The following is a 24,140-nucleotide window of genomic DNA, read 5'->3' as shown; positions in this document are numbered from 1 at the left end:
AATATAGATCACCTTAAAAGAGTTTAAAGTGACATTTGCAAAAAAAATAAAACATTGCCAGTGGAATGCTATTTATTTTTAAAAAATATTTACTTAGTACATTTTGACAATATACATTAAAAGTCTGAAAACCATTCACAAGTGTAACTTTGTATTTACATGTCTATGAACTTATCTCAATGAGATAACCAGAATTGTGAATACGGGTTCTTATAAATAATGCTCAATACAAGGCAAATTGCAACATTGAAAACTTTGAAACAGCACTAAATAGCCATCACAAGAAGACTGGTAAAACACATTCTTCTTTATTCATCTAATTTAATGTTAGCAGAAGGCTTTAAAAGAGAGTTATGAAAAATGCATATTTTATAAACCATAATTTCAGTATTTGAGTCAGTTCTCTACCACATTTTATCTGCGTGGCCAGGACCAAGTTACTTATTCTCTTAAAGATTTAATTTTCTATCTTTAAAATGAAGATAATATTACTGGTCTCAAGGTATTAGTGTGCAGATTATTGAAATGTGCTTGCAAATTATTTAAATTAGAACTTGACACTCAGAATATTGTGGCTATTGTTATCATGGTGAAACTAACATTATAATATGAGAAGCATAATCTGTGACATGTAAAGTCAGAAAAACCTATGTTATGAGTAAGTACATGTGATACCATTCCAATTTGTGGGGAAATATGCAGAAAAAAGGCATAAAACATCACGTAATGGAAATTAAATTATTTCTATTTTTACACTTACTTCTTTTTACAAATATGTATATAGATTTTTGTTAGTTTTCCGAAATAACCATGTTTCTTTCATTGCCAGAAAACGAATATATTTTATTAATCTCAGCAAACATTACACAGCAGTGACCGAGGCAATCAATTTTCCATATTATTTAGAAATCTACTTTGTCATCGAACAGATCAAAATAATGTATGTTTAAGAACCTTTAAAACAATAGAGTAAACATTCATTAATAGGAGATTTTTAAAGCAAGGATTTTTATATGTGTCTTTAGAAATTCTACATTTACAACTCTACATACCTTGTTAATATATTGAAAAATGGGTAAAGCAAACACTAATATTCCAAAGGGACTTCAGAAAGACAAAGTAAAATCTGCAGAAAGGAAATTACAATCAGAAAAGTTTGGAGGAAAATATACCTTGGTACACCATAATGCCAACCTTATTTGAAGAGAGCTAACTGATCATTATGGTCCATCTACTGAAACAAAGTAAGGTGAAGAATGCTGCAATCATGCTGAGGCTGTCCTAAGATGTGAAGCAAACTCTACGTAATATTCATGGCAATAAATCAGTTCATGAATGGCTAGCTCATGAAATCAGTGGCAAACACACACACACACACACGCGCGTGCGCATGCATGTATGTACTTAAATTTTTATTATTTGCCTAAATTTTTCACATATGAACTTTACATCTTTTCTTTTTTTACCCCCATCTTGAGTAGAATAGGCATTCTCTTCACAATGCAGAAGACAATACATCCTCAGTGCTTCTGCTATTTCATGGAACTTCTAATTCAGGAACACTAGGTAAAGATCAGAACAAACTGTATGTTGCTTTGGGGAATGCCAAATCTATGGAATGGGAGATAGATGTAATGGAGTATTGCATAATTCTACCATGATTCTTCCTCTTAAAATAGCCAACATAAAAATTTTCAATATATATCCACTTTTATTTTTCTGTAATATCTTTTTTTTTTCTTTTTTTCCCTGGACCCTTCTTAATTGGCAGAAGTAGTTACTTTCTATTTTCTTGTTGTTAGGTTATAGTCTGTGAACAAGTCAAACACACATAATCACTGGCTAGCATTGTGAGTGAGGTAAAATATTTCTTCCAGAAGGCAGATTTTAATTATGATTCTATTTAAATAATATCAGTAACATGGAAAAATTTACATTCACTATTCCTCTCTAAAATAATAGGGACTTTCATGTTTTTTTTTCTTAAATCAGTTATTATTTCCCTTGAAAGATATGTTAAAAATATTAAAATGCTACTGATACTCCTACCAAAAATAATTTTATTTTGTTCAAAATTACTATTAATATTTAGTCCACAATAGATGAGTTACTATGATTAAGACTACATTTTATTAGTTAAAATTCATAACTTTCACTAACCAGGCACACATGAACAAATTGTGCCATGTGCAGTCTCTGAGATAGGCTTATCAAGTATTGAATCAAAGTCTTTCCTCCTCCTAAATTAACTCAATTTACCACTACCAGAGATCTGAAATACTAGATTTCAACTAAAGCTGAAATGTCAGTTTATCTGTAAATAATTATTTGCATGCTATTGAAAGCAGTACCCATGGTACTTAAAGTAGCACCATCTTCAAATTTGCCCATACTCTATCAATACAGAGACTTGACCAAAACTAACAGCAGTTTTGATAATATTTAATAGATATAGACCCAGGAACTCTTCTAAGCACACTTCACCTCATTTACTTCCCCCACAGTGCTGTGAGTAGGTACTATCATTATCACCAAGATACAGACAAGGAAACTGAGACCCTATGTTTAACTTAATTGCCCAAGATTATCCAGATGATGATGGAGAGGGTATATCAAAGGCTCTGTCCTAGATGTCTACATTTAAGTTTCTATGTACATTGCATGCAACACAGTAGATTGAAGTCATAAGAAGATGAGAGATGGCTAAATATAGGGTTACCAACTGTTTCAGTTTGTCCAAGACTGAGGGGTTTCTTGGGATATGTAGCTTTCATCCCTAAAACCAGTTTCTGAACAAACTAGGATAAATTGGTCACCTTTGAACAAGCTAATCAATGTAGTCAAAATGATGCTTAACTCATAGTAAGTATTATATTATATTGATTAATAATCAATCTGGGAAACAAATCTCAAAACTTTAAACCAGTAAACATTCTTTTTAGCTTATGATTTTGTGGGTCAGTGATTTGGGTTGAACTCAGGTGAACAGTTCTGCTGGTCTTGGAAGGGCTCACTCGTGTGAATTTAGTTGGCCTCACATATCTTGTAGCAGGTGCTGGCTGTTGCTCGAGATGATAGGGGTAAGAGAATATAGCCAGCTTGCTTGGGCCAATTCACATGGCAATAGTCACAAGATTTCTCAAAGTGGTAACAGTGTATTCTTAATAATACTCTCATATGCCTTTAGTCAATTCATTCTTCACCCCCTGAAGACCATTTCATAAATTCTTTCCATTCCTTGTTCTATCTCTCATGTGATGACCTTGTTACTAATCTATCTGAGAAAAATGAAAGGGATCAGAACAAAATCTTCTCGTTCTTCTTCTATCAAACTGCTCACTATAATGGGCCTTAATGTTGGTAGAAGGGATGGACTGTCTATAAATCTAATGCCAATCATTTCTCTTCTTGTATTGAGTATACTCACTCTTCCTTATGAGAAAGTTTGCTGTAGTCATGTATTGGAAAATACCACATTATTATGGTGGTGATTCTCCCTAAATTTATCTATAAATTCAACATAATCCTTATGCTAGGAGGCCTTTTTTTTTTTTTTTTTTGGTAGAAATTGACAAGCAAGCTGACCCTCAAATGTATATGAAAATTTAAAGATCTAGAATAGGCTAAAAAATCTTGAAAGAAGAACAAAATTGGAAGACTTAAACTTCCCATTTTCAAACTTATTATAAAGACACAGTGATTGAGGCAATGTGGTATTGGCATAAGGATGGGCATATAGATTTGTGAAACAGAATTAAAAATTCAGAAACGAATCATTATACTTCAACATAAACGATTGACCATTTATCAAAGTGCCAAGGCAATTCAATTGAGAAAGGGCAATCTTTTCAGCAAATGATTATAAGACAATTTGATATACACATACAAATGATGAATTTAGACCCTTACATCACATCAAAAATGAACTCAAAATGGATTGTAAGGTTGGGCGCTATGGCTCATGCCCATAATCCCAGCACTTTGGGAGGCCAAGGTGGGCAGATCACTTGAGGCCAGGAGATTGAGACCAGCCTGGCCAACATGGTAAAACCCCGAGTCTACTAAAAACACAAAAATTACCTGGGTATGGTGGCATGCGCCTATCATCCCAGGTACTGGGGAGGCTGAGGTAGGAGAATTGCTTGAACCCAGGAGGAGAAGGTTGCAGTGAGCTGAGATTGTACCACTACACTCCAGCCTGGGCAACAGAGCAAGACTCCATCTCAAAAAAAAAAGGATTGTTGATCTGAATATAAGAGCCAGAAATGAGACAGGCTCTTATATTTATGTTTATATAAATGTTTGTATGTTTATATGATGATTCATACTGAACCATGTTAGAAATAACAAAATAAAAAATAATAAAAATAATAAGAGCTTATTATATGTTGGGGGCTGTGTGATTTAGTATATTAATATATATAGTATATTAATATTATAATAATATAGTATATTATATATACTATATTATATATACTATACTATATTATATATTTTATATATATACTATATTATATATACTGTACTATATATATTAATATACTAAATCACACAGCCACTAGCACCATGACAGTTCTAGGAACACTCATATTTGGTGCAAACATGGGTGGCACCACAGTTCTGAGAAATCTCCACCTTCTTCCAGGAATCTTCATGAATATTTTACCCCTTGGATAAAGCAATTCATAAAGGTAGAAACCCCTAAACCCTCTGCACATGACTCTTTCAAGTATGCCCATGCTCCTTTCTTAAGTGTGTAATTTTACTTTGCAATAAATCTCCATATCATCACTATTTTATGACTCATCCTTGAATTCCTTCTGTGATGGTGTCACGAACCTGGATACCAGCTGGAGTCAATGTCCCACTGGCATTTTGGGACCTCCTCCATTATCAAAACTATAAAATTTCTAGGTGAGAACATAGAAAAAACAAAATCTTTATGAACTTGAGCTGGCCCAAGATTTCTTAGACAAGACACCAGAAGCAAAATTCATAAAATAAAAAAAATGATGGCCGGGTTCAGTGGCTCATGCCTGTAACCCCAGCCCTTTGGGAGGCCAAGGAGGGTGGACCACCTGAGGTCAGGAGTTCAAGACCAGCCTGGCCAACATGGTGAAACCCCATCTCTACTAATAATACAAAAATTAGCTAGGCATGGTAGTGCATGCCTGTAATCCCAGCTACTCAGTGTTTGGGTGAGGGAGAAAGGACAAGATGGAGGAAGGTGAACAAGAAGGCACAATCCATGTTGCTTCTGGGTTCTTCCTCACCAACTTTCCCGCGCACGGGAAAATGCAGCCTGCCCCGGGAAGATGCAGATCAACCGAGCATGCACCAGGTGATGTCAATCTGAAGAGATTGAAACTTACCCGGCCACGCCTACGGAGATGCCTCTCTCACGCCCTTATCCCGCCCACTGCCCTCCCCCTTCCAGTACCAATGCATAAAAGTCTGCTGCCAGTAAGCGCCGGTGTGACTTCTTCGGCCCCCGCATTTGTGGACCGGAGAACATCACCCGAGAGCGCCGGCGCGCCTTCCCTGGCCCCCCACACCTGAGGACCAGAGAACCTCGCCTGAGAGTGTGTGCATATTTGCAATAAAAGACTGCCACTTTCTTACGTACTTTGGCCTCATGTTTAATTACTTAGCTCTCCTAAATTAAGTTACATTAAATTAAATTAAATTAAACACTCGGGAGGCTGAGGCAGGAGAATCGCTTGAACCTGGAGGCGGACATTGCAGGAAGCCGAGATCATGCCATTGCACTCCAGCCTTGGTGACTGAGTGAGACTCTACTTCAAAAATAAATAAATAAATGATAATTTAGACAGAATATTTAAAACTTTTGGGCTTCAGATCACACTACTAAAAAAACTCAAAGTTTTGGCAAGGATTTGGAAAAACTATAACCCTAACACATTGCAATTGGAACATAAAATGGTGCAAATGTTAGAGTAGATAGTTAGACAGATATAAGCAGGGCAGGAAAGTACCTCCAGAAATGGTAGGTGCTCTTCAGGTGACGGTCAAGCAGTCATAAAACTGTCCGTCTGAAATGATAAGTGGCCATGACTGGTATCAATAGGAAGGGGAGCTTCCCAACAGATTGTAGACATCTGGAGCCAGCAAACTGCAATTCCCAATAAGGTCTTAAGCATGTGAAGTAAGGGGCAAAATGGTGGAGTTTGACAAGTATACGACCTTCCTTTGGGGGCACTTGACACAAGTGAGCATGTGTACAACATCAGCTAACCCACAGCATATGCATATAACCCCCAGATACTGGCAATTATTGTACATGCAGCAATTAAGCAACAGCCTGACCCAAGGGAGGGACCAGGGGAGGAGAAAAGAAAACCCTAGAACTAAGCCTAATGCATAGAAATCTCAAGTCAAGAACTGAGTGGGGCACTTGATCTTTCAAGTTGCCTTCTTGGCCCTCTTCCAAGTGTACTTTGCTTCTTTCAATAAACCTTTACCTGTCCCTTAAAACCCATCTCTGCCTTCTCAGCTGAATTATTTCCTCTGGGGAGGCAAGGACCAAAATTGCTGTGGATCCACCACAATTTTAAAACTAGTTTTATTTACCAAGTATTATCTCATATGTATAACACATATAGACATAACAAACATAAGCAAGTCTTATAGCTTCCATAATGAATTCTCAATTGTCATCTTTCAAATAGTTTCTCTTTTCCACATTTAGTCTATCAGTCTTGCAACTACTTGTTTTATTACTGTAAGTAATTGTTAACTATGCCACAATCTGTCTTCTAAAGGAATGCCTCTTAGGTGGAACAAGGTGGAAAATTTATATCTCAAAAGCACAGAGTTGAGACTTTTGACCTAAATATTGTACCATCATGTGCTCAGACCAAGGAGAAAAATTGTACATAAAGGCTCATAAAGGCCCAATTAAGACAAAATGGCCACAGAAATTACCTTAAACAAGGGAAGCCTTGTTATGTAAATTTAAAACAATAGTAAAGGTTTCTAGTTACCCAGTTCTCCCACTCAGACAACATTACAAATGGAAATTTCCTGTACAGATGTAAATTTATTTTACAAAAGTGTTTTAAGATAGCTAGTGAAATACCAAAAAGGTATATTTAGTGGACTTTTAATAGGGGGACATTTTAAACTTAGCTACTGTTTCTTAGTTACAAATCATCAGATGGATTATTCCTGCCTGCTGCATAGACAAAACCAATTCACTGAGGTCAAGCTATTGTCATAAAGAAAGAGTTTAATTAATGGAAGGCAGCCATGTAGAAGATGGAGTTTATTACTAAAATTAGTCTCTGTGAGAACTCAGAGGCCAGGGTTTTTATAGTTAATTTGGTGGTCAAGGGGCTAGAGAATGGGTGCTACTGATTGGTGGGGGGTAAAATCAAAAGGGTGTGAAAAATGCTTCTCATGCTCTAAGTCTGCCTCTGGGTGGGGGCCACAGGACTGGTTGAATCATCAGTCATGAGTTTGGGTGGGGTCAGCTGGTTGCGAGAATGTAAAAGGCTGAAAAATATCTCAAAAGACCAATCTTAGGTTCTAAAATAGCCATGTTATCTATAGGAGCAATTGGAGAAGTTACAAATCTTGTGATCTCTGGCCACATAACTGCCTCCTGAGCAGTAAGGGATTATAAGAAGCTATGCCTACACCTTAGCAGAATGCAGGTACCTCCCATAATCCTCATCTAATAGACTTTAATTAGTTTCAGCAGTTTGACATTTCTTAAAATGTTAATGTTAAACTTACTATACAACTCAGTAATTCTACTCCTATGTATCCACCAAAAAGAAATAAAAATTTATATCCTCATAAAGATTTCCACACAAATGGCCATAGCAACATTATTCATAATGTTACAGGAAAGGGGTCCAGATCCAGACCCCAACAAAGGATTCTTGGATCTCATGCAAAAAAGAATTCAGTGTGAGTCCAGAGAGTAAAGTCAAAGCAAGTTTATTAGGAAAGTAAAGGAATAAAAGAATGGCTACTCCATAGACAGAGCAACGCCAAGGGCCGCTAGCTGCCCATTTTTATGGTTATTTCTTGATTACATGCTAAACAAGGGGTGGATTACTCATGCCTCCCTTTTTTAGACCATATAGGGTAACTTTCTGACATGTCATGGCATTTGTAAATTGTTGTGGTGCTAATGAAAGTGTAGCAGTGAGGATGACCAGAGGTCACCATCTTGGTTTTGTGGGTTTTAGCTGGCTTCTTTACTACAATCTTTTTTATCAGCAAGGTCTTTATGACCTGTATTTTGTGCTAATCTCTTATCTTATCCTGTGACTTAGAATGCCTTAACCATCTGGGAATGCAGCCCAGTAGGTTTCAGCCTCATTTTACCTAGCTCCTATTGAAGATGGAATTGTTCTGGTTCACATACCTCTGACATTTCCCCCCTCTCTTTTATAAGAGAACTCTTAATCCTAAGGGTTGCAGAGGGATGAAGATCCATCTTCTGTAACTTCTTCAGGCTGAATGGGGCCAATGATATTCCCACCTAACTATGAGGGTCTCTTGTATTCAGGGTAGAGAGAAGCTCAGTCAGAAAGCATCAGTATGGGCCCAGCACAGTGGCTCACGCCTGTAATCCCAGCAATTTGGGAATCTGTGGTGGGTGGATCATGAGGTCAAGAGATTGAGACTATCCTGGCCAATGTGGTGAAACCATCTCTACTAAAAATACAAAAAGTAGCTGGGTGTGATGGCGCGCACTTGTAGTCCCAGCTACTTGGGAGGTTGAGGCAGGAGAATCGCTTGAACCTGGGAGGTGGAGGTTGCAGTGAGCCAAGATCGCACCACTGCACTCCAGCAGCGTGGTGACAGAGCAAGATTCCATCTCAAAAAAAAAAAGAAAAGAAAAGAAAAAAAGAAAGAAAGAAAGCATCAGTATGGTGAGGGCCATTCATAACAATGAGTTTCAGCAAGAGGTGCTATCTGAAAGATTAATACGTGTTCAATTTAAGAAAACATGCAGTAAGCTTATTCTGCCTTCCTATACAAAGAGTACAGCTGCAATATATTCTACAACAGCAAAGCAAAAGAAGTAAAATTATCCCAAGTAAACTAAATTAGAAGGCTTTCTATGAACTGGACAACTGTTGGAACCAATCTGACATGGGGTTGCTACCTGATTCTAATGTGCCCAGAATTATAATATTAGTTCAGATTTTTACATTACCCTTCCCTCTTTTTTCTTCTGAGTAGTAGCCAGAGATCACTAGTTGGTTCACAGGAATAAGCAGTCAGACTAAATTGCAGAAACAAACTTAAAAACAACCAAAGATACTAGAATCTAATAAGTGTACCATAGTTTTTGAAACATAATATTTCTCCCTCCAATTTCCCATTTTTACTGAAAACAAATCATGGTAAGACTGATTTGCTTTATTATGTTTGGCCTGATTATTTGTATAAAGTGCAGCAAGAATAATTATTTTTTACATAAGCTCTTTATAAATTGGCTTTGATGGAACTGTTCCATAGAAGGAATCTTAGATAAGACCTTTTTAGAGCCAAGTCCTACCATGGGTTTGTACCCTCAAATACCTATGAGTTGAGTAAATTCCTCTCCTTTTGATGCCCCAAGATAAGTTGGGGCTCCTGGACCTGTGAGAAAGTGACATCCTTTACTTATCACAGGTCCTAAACCCTATAAAGAGACTGTGTAGGCAAGGTATGAGGCCAGTTCCCCAAGGGGATTTTATTGGCTCTGTAAGTCAAGTTTAATTCCTTAAAGGAAAACACACCATTCCAGTCAAAGCCTTGGTAAAATAACCAATTTCTCTAATTGTGTCCTGTTGTAAAATAAAACAGATTCTTATTGCACTTATGCAAATAACTGTATTGCCATAATTTAAGAATACTCACAAATAGTTTCCAAATTCTGGAGAAATCAGGTAGAAATAAACAAATATGCTTCAGTACTAAAGTCACATGAACTAAATAAAAGGCATTACACTTTTACTTTTCTGACAAAATATCTGATTTCATCTCTTATTATTATTAAACCAATTAAAGCTCTTTCATATATAAACATCACACACATAATACATATAAATACACAGACAGAAGATAAAGGACTCATCCCCTAAGCAGGGAATTGAATCCTGAACCCGGGTTGCCATTGTGAAAAGAGAAAGCATGGCCACATGATTCAAAGTTGAGCTCCCAAGGACATACAAGACAAGAGGGAAACCTCATCCAGTTTTTTCAGGGACTTGCAGCAAAGTTTGTAACTGACCAGTTTGCTGGGCAATCTTGAAAAGCAGGATTACAGGTGCCCTAGGCCTGTGTTCTGTCCTAAGGTACACCTATTTTATGACAGAATAATACAGAAAGACACACAAAGCACACCAAATTTGCTACAGTTTAAGATTAACCTCACAAGTCCTTTCTTCCATTAATTAAACTTTACAGGAGATAAACAGTGATTTTTACCATTCAACCAGTTTGCACAGAGAGAGAGAGAGAGAGAGAGAGAGAGAGAAAGCATTGCCTGTGGCAGGGTAGGGAAGGCGAGGCACTCAGGGAGGCTAGAGAAAGACCCACCCATTGCAGTGACACTGAAAAGTTCAGGCAACTGCTTGTCAGTCGTGAAGGGATCTTTTCCAGCAGCCCCATCAGCTCTCAAGTTTCCCCTTTTAGGAAAGAAATAGTTCCCCATGTCTGATGATCTTGTACATGTCTAATCCTGTCACCCATAGCTGTCAGCAAAGAGTACAAGGCAGATTAATCGAAGGAGAATAGCAGTTAACATCCTGTAGTGCCAAACCCATTCTTAACCAAGAGGGAATTTACTGAGCGGGACTTTACTGAGAGGAGCCCCTAAGCCCTCTAAATCCCTAACTCTTAGAAGGGACTCTAGCCCTCCTAAGTCAGGCCTATAACCCAAGTTCAGTCAAGCATCCTTGCTCTTTATTGAGAGGAGGCTTTAACCCTCTCTGTCTTAGGAGAGACTCTAACTCCCCTAAATTGGGCCTCTAACTCAATCCCATTCTTTACTCGATTACCCCACCACTTACTCAAAGTCGTCCAATCAGTGCTGCAGTCTATTTCCTTTGGATGTGGGTGAGTTCCTCAGTATCGTCCCTTCAGTATTCACCAAAAAGATCTTACCAGACCCCATCACTTACCCAAAGTTAGCTTTTGGGTCAGGGGTTTCCACACTATAGTCGATTACGTGGTTGCCAGAAAGATGCTACAAGACCCCACCACTTACCCAAAGTTAGCCTTTGGGTCAGAGGTTTCTGCATTATGACTAATCAGGTGACTAATCAGAGTCAAAATGTCCCCAGCTTCTTCCCTTAACAATTTCATTGATATATGATTTACACTGTACAAAATTCACTCATTGTAAGCATACAATTTAATGATTTGTAGTAAATTTATGGACTCGTGCAACACACAACCCAGTTTCAGAGCATTTACATCACTCTCCAGAAAATCCCTCATGTTCATGTATAGTCAACTCCCATTTCAATCACTAGCTCCAGATAATTACTAATTTGCTTTCCATCCCTATATATTTGCCTTTTATGGTAATTTCTTGTGATGGATTTTATGAGAGATAGTCTTTCTATCTATCTCTTTCTATAGTCCCTTCTGTGGTCTCCAGAAAGGTGTTACAGGAAAGGGGTCTGGATCCAGACCCCAAGAGAGGGTTCTTGGATCTTGCACAAGAAAGAATGCAGGGCGAGTCTGTGCAGTAAAGTGAAAGCAAGTTTATTAGGAAAGTAAAGGAATAAAAGAATAGCTAGTCCATAGACAGAGCAGCTCTGAGGGTTGCTGACTGCCCATTTTTATGGTTATTTCTTGATTACATGCTAAACAAGGGGTGGATTATTCATGCCTGTCCTTTTAGACCATATAGGGTAGCTTCCAGAAGTTGCCATGGCATTTGTAAACTGTCATGGCACTAATGAGAGTGTAGCAGTGAGGACGACCAGAGGTTACTCTCATCATCATCTTGATTTTGGTGGGTTTTAGCTGACTTCTATACTACAACCTGTTTTATCAGCAAGGCCTTTATGACCTGTATTTTGTGCAGACCTCCTATCTCATCCTGTGACTTTGAATGCCTTAACCCTCTGGGAATGCAGTCCAGTAGGTTTCAGCTTCATTTTACCTCTTCCTATTCAAGATAGAGTTGCTCTGGTTCACATGTCTCTGACAATAATGGCTGCAAACTGGAAATAATCCAAATGCTCATTGATTGGTGAATGGGTAAACAACATGTGACATTCTATACAATGGAACACTATCAGTCAAAAGTTACAGAGCACTAATGCATGCTACAACATGGAAGAATCTCAAAAATAATTTGCCAAGTGAAATAAAACATATTCAAAAGACTATCCATCATATAAATCCATCACAAGAAATGACCATAAAAGGCAAATATATAGGGATGGAAAGCAAATTAGTAGTTATCTGGTGCTAGCGATTGAAATGGGAGTTGACTATACATGAACATGAGGGATTTTCTGGAGGGTGATGTAAATGCTCTGAAACTGGGTTGTGTGTTGCACGAGTCCATAAGTTTACTACAAATCATTAAATTGTATGCTTACAATGAGTGAATTTTGTACAGTGTAAATCATATATCCATGAAATTGTTAAGAGAAGAAGCTGGGGACATTTTGACTCTGATTAGTCACCTATTAAGAACCCCAGAGTAGCCAAGGGGAAAAAAGACACAGACAAGGAAGGACAAATTCTAGGATTATGGCTGGATTCTGAGGCCAAAGGATAAAACATAGCAAGTGAAAAATTCCTAATACAAAATTAGCAAAGGAATTTTAAGAATGTTTAAGCGAGGTACAATTTTTAAGTTTGCTACTTTATTATGAAAATATAGATAATGTAGCATGAAATATTTTCTTTCTTATATCAATACATTACTTCTACAACTAGCCATTTCTTTCTTTTTTCTCGTGGATAATGAATATCTCACTTTTTCTTTGTAACTTAGCACTGGAAGTAATGTCACTATGACATACTCTTGTCAGGATGTGTGCTTCTAAAATTGATATGTTGAAAACAAATCCCCAATGAGACAGTATTAAGAAGCGGAGCCTTTTGAGAAGTGATTGATTTATGGGGATGGCGCCCTTATGAATGGGATTAATGCCTTTATAAAAGAGACCCTGGTATGACAACTAGCCCTTTTCATCATGTGAGGATGCAGGGAGAAGGCACTGTATGAGGAACGGGCCAGATGCCAAAACTGCTGGTGCCTTGATGTTGGACTTCTCAGTCTTTAAAACTGTGGGAAATAAATTTTATTTAGAAACTACCCAGTCTATGGTATTTTGTTATAGCAGCACAAAGGGAAAAAGACTCATTCCTTGATAAAAAAGTTGCACACATTTAACCAAGTCTCTCTTCCTTAGAGGTAACAATTTTGTACTCTGGCCCTGTGAAATTCAGGTAATGGTTTTGATTTACCAGCTGGAGTCTGGAAGAACCTCCATCCTGTGGCTTATTACCTTGTATGGGGAATCAGTCTCTGACTTTTCTGCCATGTTCCCGAATACATGGAAACTAACACAAATGTGACGAACACCCTGAGAGGTCACGAACTGCTTTGGTAAGAGCAGTTATGAATTTTTTTTCCTGGATCCATCACTGCTAGTCTGGTTTCTTTCCTTATTTCCCAATTCATGTTCTTACAGATTACATCTATAGACGGGAGTGAAAGTACACCATGCTTTCCCTAACATAACATCAGCAGAACAATACAAGGTGATTCCCCCCAAAAAGATAAATTTCTTTTCTCATAAAACGACACAGACACAATGGCATAGTATCATATACATATGGTTTATACAGACCTGTGTTTATATCTCAGCTGGTTTGTTGTATGTCTTTGGAAAAGTACCTTAATCTTGTTGAATCTCATTTTGTCCATATACAAAATGGGAATAATTACATTTAATTTATAGGGAGCTATTATGAGTCTTAAATTAAAAGAATTTAAGATTAAATTAAATTCAGTGCATTGCATAGAGTGAACAAATGAATTTATAAAGATAATTTTATCGGTTACCATTCCATTCACCAATTTTCCATGTTGGCATAGTCAATATTTGTGCTACATGTATGCTGTAAAATGCAGGGATTTTTTTGTTCATCAGCAATTCATGAGTGCTCTTTCTCTCTCTCTCTGTCTCTCCCATTTAGCTAGCTAGCTAGTTTTACCTATTAATTGACTCTTTCTAACTAAAATAATTTAAAAAGTTATTTTAATATATTTTAAATGTAAACATTTCCACTGGATGTTCCAATGTACATAGAGATTCTCTTGTATAAAATGTTACTATCAAGTAATAAGACAGATCTTAAATAATAAAACTGATTTTCACATGTAGTTGGAGAATCGATCTTATCATTTTAGGGACACAGTTTGTATAACATGGAAAGATAATTCTTCTACTCTAAGTCCTACTGGGGAACTACAAAGTAATTCTAATGTATTTTTTATAGTCTAAATATGCAAAGTTCTACTTTCATAAATGCCTCAATTTTAAAATCTCTCATTTAACCAGCTCAGGGAGTTATGCGATAAAATTATATCAGCTATATTTCATAAACCATAGCATTATAGGTTTGGAATTTATTTTAACAATTATCTATTCCAAACTGAGGAATCTTTAGGGAATGAATTTGTCTAAAAGTTATACATGTTAAGAAAGTAAGCTGACATTTATTTGCTGCCTGAAGACTCATTGGTAGGCTCTATTTTGCAAGCAGTGAACTATTTATATGCTCTTTTCCCAGGTCTCTCTATTGCAAGATCCTCAGTTCTGGGCTATCCAGAAAACACTGATTACTTGACAAGAGCCCACTCTTTTGTATTAGGCAGTATATTACAGAAGCAGATCCTGAGGCAAGGACTCACGTAAAAGTTATTTGCTAGAAACTATACCTGGGAAAAAATGTTAGGAGAGTGGGAAAGAGGGGCCAGTATGAGGAGGGGCTTAAGCAAGGGTGCAATATCAAGCAAAGGCCCATGGAGGGTGACTTTGGCTTTAATGATAATGTGGATCACAGTTGACAGCTGTCTCCATCATGGCACAAGGGGCTGGAATATTAATACTCCTCATACCAGTCAGTTATTGATTAAACCTCTCCTGGCAGGGTATAGAGAAGGAAACAATAAATTCTTAGGCACTTCTGGCTATTCGTGCATATGAGCAAAGCAGGTTCTGCCAGTTTGAGGACAGTTCTCAAAACAAAAAGACACAGGTACTGGTGATTGGGCGTGAAAGCACATAAGCATGTGGTATACATAAAAATGATAAAGGACACAAAAATGATAAAATAATTATAGGGGATATGCCCAAAGCACTGACAATTCTGCGACTACATCGTGATTATTTGCTTAAAAATTCTAAGTTGGTGGGGGCATGAGGTGGCAACATCTCTAGCCCCAGATAATCAGGGGCTAGATCACGATTGGTCTGTTATATTTACAAGAATACTATTTCCTTTGCCTTTGATTGATCTTAATTTGAGCATGATAACTTCATCTTGTATGGTAAATAGAAAATCTGCTTGAAGCCTCTGGGAATGATTTTTCTCCCTAAAAAGGTGGAATCCTTCTTTCCTTACTCTCCGCTTTTTTTTGTCACCACTTAAGACTATGGTGCTTGGAACTACCTTAGCCATCAAAATACTATTAGTGAAGGGTGGAAAGACTGTGGGTACCAGAAGACACTGTAAAACCACATAACCAACCCAGAAACTCCTAATCTTAGGACTTCTGGTCAAATAAACAATGACTGTCATTTTGACTTACGTCAGAAGTCTTCAATATAGAATATGTGTAACCTTGGCTCTGGCAAAGACTTCCCTACAATAGAAATAAATGCATTGCACAAAATCTTGATTTCTAGATCTTAAACTTCCAAAGCTTTTCTGAAAATGAATCTACCTATGAAGGGCACACATCTGATGGAGATGCTGGTTCTTCTTTCCCTCCTTTCCTTTCACAACTCCCTTTGACCCATGTAAAAGAAAGAATATCTCCACCCTATTCCAAAACATTGCCCCAGGTGGAAAAAGCCTCCAGGATATGGAACAAAGGGACAATTTCCTATAATTATATTGGTTTGGAAAAAGTTAATGACTCTAATTATTGGATAACAAATTGTCTTGTGAGGAAGGGGTTTCCACTTCATTGCTTTCCAGGAAGTTTAAGGTGAATCTAATGAAGTTGTCAGCTAATAGGCCATTAAAATAATATATGACGGTGGATCATTAGTTTATTTTTGTATACAAATTACAATGAATTAAATACTTGAATGGCTAAAATATTTCTTTACATATGTATGTGAACATGGTTGTCAACACTAGTATAAAATGCTATTTAATTAAATTAATTATTTATTTATTTTGTGAGACTGGGTCTCACTCTGTCACTCAGGCTGTAGTGCAGTGGCTCGATCTCCGCTCACTGCAGCCTCGACTTCCCATGCTCAGATCATTGAGGGTATATGGTATATATACACAGTGGAATACTATTAGGCCTTAGAAAATAAGAAAATTCTGTCATTTGTGATAACATGAATAAACCTAGGTGACATTACGTTAATTCCAATAAGCCAGGCACAGAAAGACAAATACTACATGTGGAATCTATAAAAGCTGATTTCAATGGAAACAGAGAGTAAAATGTACTTAAACCAGTGGCTAGGGATCACATTGGGGAGATGTTTGTCAAGAGATTCAAAATTTTAGGTAGATAGTAGAAATAAGTTCAAGAGTTTTATTGTACAATATGATGACTATAATAAATAATAATGTATTATATTACTGAAAACCAGTAAAAGAGTAGATTTTAAGGGTTCTCATAAAAAAAAGTATGTAAAGAAATACATATGTTAATTAGCTTGATTTAGCCATTCCACAATGTATACATATTTCAAAATTACATGTTGTACAGGATGAATATATGTAATTCTTGTTTGTCAGTTGAATAAATATGAGTTAAAATGTCTAATAAAAAGACTGTGTATATGTGTAAAAGTCCAAAGCAATTTTATTATTAAGAAAAATCATCAGTGTATTAAAGACTTAAATGTAAAACACCAAACTGTAAAACTCTGGAAGATAACTGATGCAATAGCCTTCTGGACATAGGAACAGCCAATGATTTCATGATGAAGATGGCAAAAGCAATTGCAAGAAAAGCAAAAACTCACAAATGGGATCTAATTAAACAAAAGAGCTTCTGCACACAAAACAAACTGTCAGCAAGTGAACAGACAATGTACAGAATGGGGGAAATATTTGCAAACTATGCATCTGACGAAGGTCTAATATCTAGCATCTGTAAGGAACTTAAGCAAATTTACAAGAAAATAAACTACCCAATTAAAAAGTGGGCAAAGGACATGAGTAGACACTGTTGATAAGAAGACATACATGCAGCCACAAGCATATGCAAAAAAGCTCGATATCACTGATCATTAGAGAAATGCAAATCAAATCTACAATGAGACTATCTCATACCAGTCAGAATGGCTATTATTAAAAAGTCAAAAAATAACAGTTGCTGGCAAGGTTGCAGAGAAAGGAGAACACTTATATACTGTTGGTGGGATTGTAAATTAGTTCAACCATTGTGGAAAGCAGTGTGGCAATTCCTCAAAGAGCTAAAAACAGAACTACCACTCAACCCAGCAATCCCATTACTGGGTATATGCCCAAAGGAATATAAATTGTTCTATCATAAAGACATGCACGCGTATGTTCATTGCCGCAGTATTTACAATAGCAAAGACATAGAATCAACCTAAATGCCCATCAATGGAAGACTGGATAAAGAAAATGTGATACATAGACACCATGGATCACTATGTAACCATAAAAAGGAACGAGATCATGCCTTTTGCAGGAACATAGATGGAGCTGGAGGCCATTATCCTTAGCAAACTAATGCAAGAACAGACAATCAAATACCACATGTTCTCACTTGTAAGTCGGAGCTAAATGATGAGAAGACATGGATAGAAAGAGGGAGACAATAGACACTGGGGCCTACCTGAAGGTGAAGGGTGGGAGGAGGGAGAGGATCAGAAAAAAATAACTAATGGGTACTAGGCTTAGTACCTGGGTCTTGAAACAATCTGTACAACAAACTCCCATGACACAAGTTTACCTATATAACAAACTTGCACATGTACCTCTGAACCCAAAATAAAAGTATTTTTTTTTAAAAAAGAAAATGCTTGAAGTAAAAAAAAAAAAAAAAGAAAAATCATCAGTACTTAAATTAAGGTGCATGATAACTTTTTATTTGATTCAGTCAATAGGCACTCTTGATGACTGAAATATATGAAAATCAGAAATAGATGCTGTGAAGATCCAAAAACTAATTATGCATCTCTGTGCTCAAGGGAGCTTGTTCTTTAATAGAATTATATCCTAAATATGTCCAATTCATCTACTCTTTCCTACAATGTGTAGGAAAGCACGAAATACAGACCAGGTCACTATCAGAATGAATGCATTCTTACTGATAGAAAGTCACATTTGGATTTCAATATCCAACAATTTTTGACATTCTCACTCCAAATAAGCTTTACTGTTTTTCCACATCAGTGACTCCCTTCAAAGGTTATGACACTGAAAAAAAAAATGCTGCATTTAGAAAGCATTAAGTGATACTGATTATTTCCATATCTCTCAGATCGTCAGATGTAAACACCCAAATACCTCTCTGGAGGAAGCAAGTCGTTCACCACTAACTCTAGAGGCAGCATCATATTCTTATACTGAGAAATGCTTCTGGGCCAAGACTGTGACATTTCTTCATTTTCTCCAGACCCATCAAAAGTTACCTCTGAAAAAAAAAGGTCAAAATAAATTTTAAGGAATTCACCAAAAACTAGTAAAATTTATAAATGAGTTCAGCAATGTTGTGAGATTCATGTAAAACATAAATTGTATTTCTGGGCCAGGCGCGGTGGCTCAAGCCTGTAATCCCAGCACTTTGGGAGGCCGAGATGGGCGGATCAGGAGGTCAGGAGATCGAGGCCATCCTGGCTAGCACCTGTCTCTTATACACATCTAGATGTGTATAAGAGACAGACTTACTGCAGAGCTACAGTAATCAAAGCAATGTAGTATTGGCATAAGGACAGACAAACAAATAGATAAATGGAATAGAATTGAGGTCAGAAATAAATTCATACATATATGGCCACCTGATTTTCTACAGGAGTGCCAAGACCATTCACTAGAGAAAAAACAATCTCTTCAACAAATGGTGCAAAGACAACTAGATATCAACATGCGAACAAATGAAGTTGGGTTCTTACCTCAGACCATACACAAAAATTAACTCAAAATGGATTATAGGTATAAATGTAATAAAATCCTTAGAAAATATGTGAGAAAACTTTGTAACCTTGGTTTAAGCAATTGTTTCTTAGTTATGACACCAAAAGCACCAGCAATGAAAAAGGAATAAATTGGAGTTCATCAAAATTTTAAAACTGGTGTGCTTCAAAGAATACCACCAAGAAAGTCAAAAGATAACCCAAAGTATGGGAGAAAATATTTGCAAATGTTATCTGTGATAAGGATCTGTATCCAGAATATATAAAGAATGCTCACAACTCAATAATAAATGGACAGAAAATATTAAAAAGGGCAAAAGATTTCAATAGATGTTTTTGCAAACAATATATACAGAATGACCAATAAGAACATGAAAAGACAGTAAGTGCCATTGGTCATTAGGGAAATGCACATCAAACAAAAATGAGATACCACTTCACAACCATTAGGATGGCCATAACCAAAAAGACTGACAATATTGTGTGGTAGAGAGGATATAGAGCCCTGTATATGGCTGGTGGGAATGTAAAGTGGTACAGCATCTTTGGAAAACAGTCTGGCAGTTCTTCAAAGGGTAAAACAAAATAAGCAAACTGTACTTCATATATATGAAGTTATATATGTATATGAAGTATAGTTCTCAAGGGTTGGGGGATTTGGAGTTAAGGGGAATGGGATGAAGAATGATTGCTTATATATAGAATTTCTTTTGTGAGTGATAAAAATACTCGAAACTTATGGGGATAATTGTGCAACTCTAAATTTACCAAAAGCCATCAAATTATGCCTGTTAATTGGTGAATTTTATGACACATTAATGAATTATTTCTCAATAAAGATGTTACAAAAGGAAAAATTTCCAGTTGTCTATTACCTTCCAGAAGGATCAAAATGAATTACTTATAGTATATGCTTACAGAAAATACTGAGTTCAAGAACTATCAAACCAATTACTTTTTATTAATCATGAATTCAAAAGTCTGACATGAATAGATCACTTAGATTCTGGCTATTCAAAATGTGGTCCATGGAACCAGACCATCACCTGGGAGCTTGCTAGAATTGCAAATACTTCTGCTCAATCCCCCATCTAGTGAACTGGAATCTGCATTTTAACTTGATCCCCATGTAATTCATATGCTCATTAAGTTTGAGAAGAACTGGCATAATGTACAGCCTTTGCCTGTAATTCCTTATTCCTCTAGTTTTCTCATAGTTTAATCTCACCGTACTTACTTTTTTGTCTCTGTTGTGTCTAGTCTATTAACTCATTACATTAATCTATCACCCAACTTCTGGCTCCATATCATTCTTTTGTAGGTTCAGATTCCATGGTGAATGATAAACCACATCTTACTAGCATCATCAACACCGTTATCTCTTTGTCTAACACCTATATATACCTTGCAAACACTAATTTCAGATAAATTCAGAATCCTGCTTTCTCTGTTACTACTCTTGGATTCCTCAGCTTTACTGAAGAAAAGCAATTGGTGTGTCCTGGTGCCTCTAAGAAATTTGCAATCTCTAATGTCAAGTGATGTTTCAGAGCCATTCAGAAATATACTGTATGCTTTTTGCTATTATAATTTCCAAAAATGTTAATTCTAAACCTCACTTATGCCTCTGTCTTTATCAGATAATTCACCTTTGTACCTTATGCAGAAACCTGAGTTTTTCAGACTTGAATTTACCAGTCATTTCTCCACCCAAACTATCTGCATTTGCAACCATTGTAAAATGTACCCCAACCATCTAAGAGAAGGGGATTTTCTTCTCCTTTCTTAAGGTATTGCTACTAATCAATAGCTATACTCTTGCTCTCACCTCTTCAAAAATCTCAAAGTAACCATCTCCACATTTCTTCAACCTGATCCTCTTCCTGGCTTTTTTCCTGAGGTCTCAGGAAAGGATTTGTGCTCAAAACTTTCTTGTCTTAAAACCAACCAAACCCAACAGAACCCTAAGAACAACAAATATAATTGCTCTCTTGAGCAGATCTATTTACCTTTCCCAAACATTTGTTTCATAATACAGACTTATTTCTTGAAATTGCAATATATTCTACCTTGATTCACATTCATCTCTTCATACCCTGCGATCTGACTTTATTCTTGCTCTACTTTTATTGATCTTGCTATAGTAGCCACAGGCCTCCCAATTTTTAGCTTCCTTGAAGCCTTTTCTGTCTTTACCTTTCTTGACTTTTCAACAGATATTGACATTGCTGACCAGATATTTTTTTAAATCTTTAGTCTCCTCTTTGTTCTTTGATCACTTTTACCCCTCTATACCTTCCAAGGATCATGTTCTTCTTTCAACTTTTTAAAAGTTGTTTCTTATGGTTTCATCTTTTAGCCTTATTCTAGTCTCTCAGTACTTACCCTTTACATAAAATTTCAACTGCACACATGGTCTCATCATGATGACTTCCAATTTCATGTCTCCATCTCTGACTTCTATCATGTTTGAGGGGAGAACGTGACCACAAAATTAAAACTCATAAAAGTTTTATAATCTCAGGTAGGAAAAAGACCAGAAAACATAATACCATCATAAATTTCTCTTGAGAAAAACAAAACCATTTCTAAGAGATAAGTCAGTATAAAAACAATAAAAAAGAAAGTGAATTTTAAAAGAAAGTTTGGCTGGTTTTAAAACCATTCATAAATAGAATTAAGTTTAGATATATGTTGAAAATATGTTCACTAAATATGATAAAAAATGTAATTTCCCAGGGAAAATGTTCATAATGTACAAGAATAAAATTCAATAGTAACAAATTGAATTAAGCCATCATATATTTTGAAGAAAAACAGTCTGAAAGAAGTAACCAAATAATACTTTGGAAAATTAGGAAAAATGTAAAATGTTAAGACTCCTTGGTGAGTAAAGACAATGACAGTGTTACATGTCTGAAGTAATGTCATAGAGCTACATGTATAATAAACTTTAAATAATACTTAATGTATCTAAATGTTTTCATTATTGAACAGTAAAATGGTAATAATTTAATAATGCATTTAACTCTAAAAATTAATAAAAAATATTTCAGATATACAAAAGAATCTCAGAAACGAAATTAACAAAGACAGAAGCAGGAAACCATAAGATGAATTTTGAATTAGTAGTAGAATGCATTCTTTGCCAGTCTACTCGAGGGTAAAATGAGAGAAACCAAAGATATGCAAAAGTATCAAGTATATATTTATAAATAAGAAGAACCTTTTTTTACTGCAAGAGACTTTCTATTTAAGATGGTGGACAATTGCATGCATTTGCTTCACCTCCTTGTCAAAACTAAACAAAACAAAAAAACAAAGTACACAACCTGGTACAGTAGACGTTACAAAAAATGACAGAAAATACATACAGATAGAAGATATTCATAAGTTGTAGATTCTGAAATTTTATTGTGTTCTCTTGTGGTATGTGCATGTGTGTGTGATATGATTTGGCTGTGTGTCCCTACCCAAATTTCATGTTGAATTGTAATATTCCCCATGTGTCATGGGAGGGACCCAGTGGGAGGTAATTGAATCATGGGGGTAGTCTTTTCCTGTGATGTTCTTGTGATAGTAAATCGGTCTCATGAAATCTGATGGTTTTATAAAGGGGAGTGTCCTGCACATGTTCTTGCCTGTCACCATGTAAGATGTGCCTTTGCTCCTCCTGCACTTTCTACCATGATTGTGACGCCTCCCCAGCCATGTGAAACTGTGAGTCCATTAAACCTCTTTTTCTTTATAAATTACCCAGCTTTGGGTATGTCTTTAATAGCAGCATGAGAACAGACTAATACAGTAAATTGGTACTAGTTAGCGGGTTGCTGCTATAAATGTGGAAGTAACTTTGGAACTGGGTAACAGGCAGAGGTTGAAACAGTTTGGAGAACTTAGAAGAAGATAGGAAAATGTGAGAAACTTTGGGACTTCCTAGAGACTTGGAGGGCTCAGAAGAAAACAGGAAGATTTGGGAAAGTTTGGAACTTCTTAGAGACTTGTTGAATGGCTTTGACCAAAATGCTGACAGTGATATGGACGATAAGGTCCAGACTGAGTTGGTCTCAGATGGAGATGAGGAACTTGTTGGAAACTGGAGTAAAGGTCACTCTTGCTATGCAGAGACTGGTGGCATTTTGCCCCTATCCCAGAGATGTGTGGAACTTTGAACTTAAGACATATGATTTAGGGTATCTGGGGGAAGAAATTTCTAAGTGGCAAAGCATTCAAGAGAAAGCAGAGCATAAGAAAATTGGGAACCTAAGGATGCAATAGAAAAGAAAAACCCATTTTCTAGAAAGTTTCCTGGGCTGATTCCAGGACTTCCTTGTTGTGTGCAGCCTAGGGGCTTGGTGCCCTGCATCCCAGCAGTTCCAGCCATGGCTAAATGGGGCCAGGTACCCCTCGGGCTGTAGCTTCAGAGGGTGCAAGCCCCAAGCCTTGGCAGCTTCCACATGGTGTTGAGTCTGTAGGCGCACAGAAGTCAAGAACTGGGGTTTGGGAACCTCTACCTAGATCTCAGGAGATGTTTGAAAATGCCTGGATGTTCAGGTTGAATGTTGCTGCCAGGGCAGAGCCCTCATGGAGAACCTCTGCTAGGGCAGTACAGAAGGGAAATGTGGGGTTGGAGCCCCCCACACAGAGCCCCCACCGGTGCACTGCCTAGTGGAACTGTGGGAAGAGGGCCACCATCCTCCAGACCCCAGAATGGTAGATCCATGGACAGCTTGCACCATGCACCTGGAAAAGCCACAGCCACTCAATGCCAGCCCA

The sequence above is a fragment of the Mandrillus leucophaeus genome, unplaced genomic scaffold, assembly GCF_000951045.1.
Source record: "Mandrillus leucophaeus isolate KB7577 unplaced genomic scaffold, Mleu.le_1.0 Scaffold937, whole genome shotgun sequence".
Classification (NCBI taxonomy): domain Eukaryota; kingdom Metazoa; phylum Chordata; class Mammalia; order Primates; family Cercopithecidae; genus Mandrillus; species Mandrillus leucophaeus.
The sequence above is the reverse complement of the archived record's forward strand: the minus strand, read 5'-3'. Positions refer to the sequence as shown.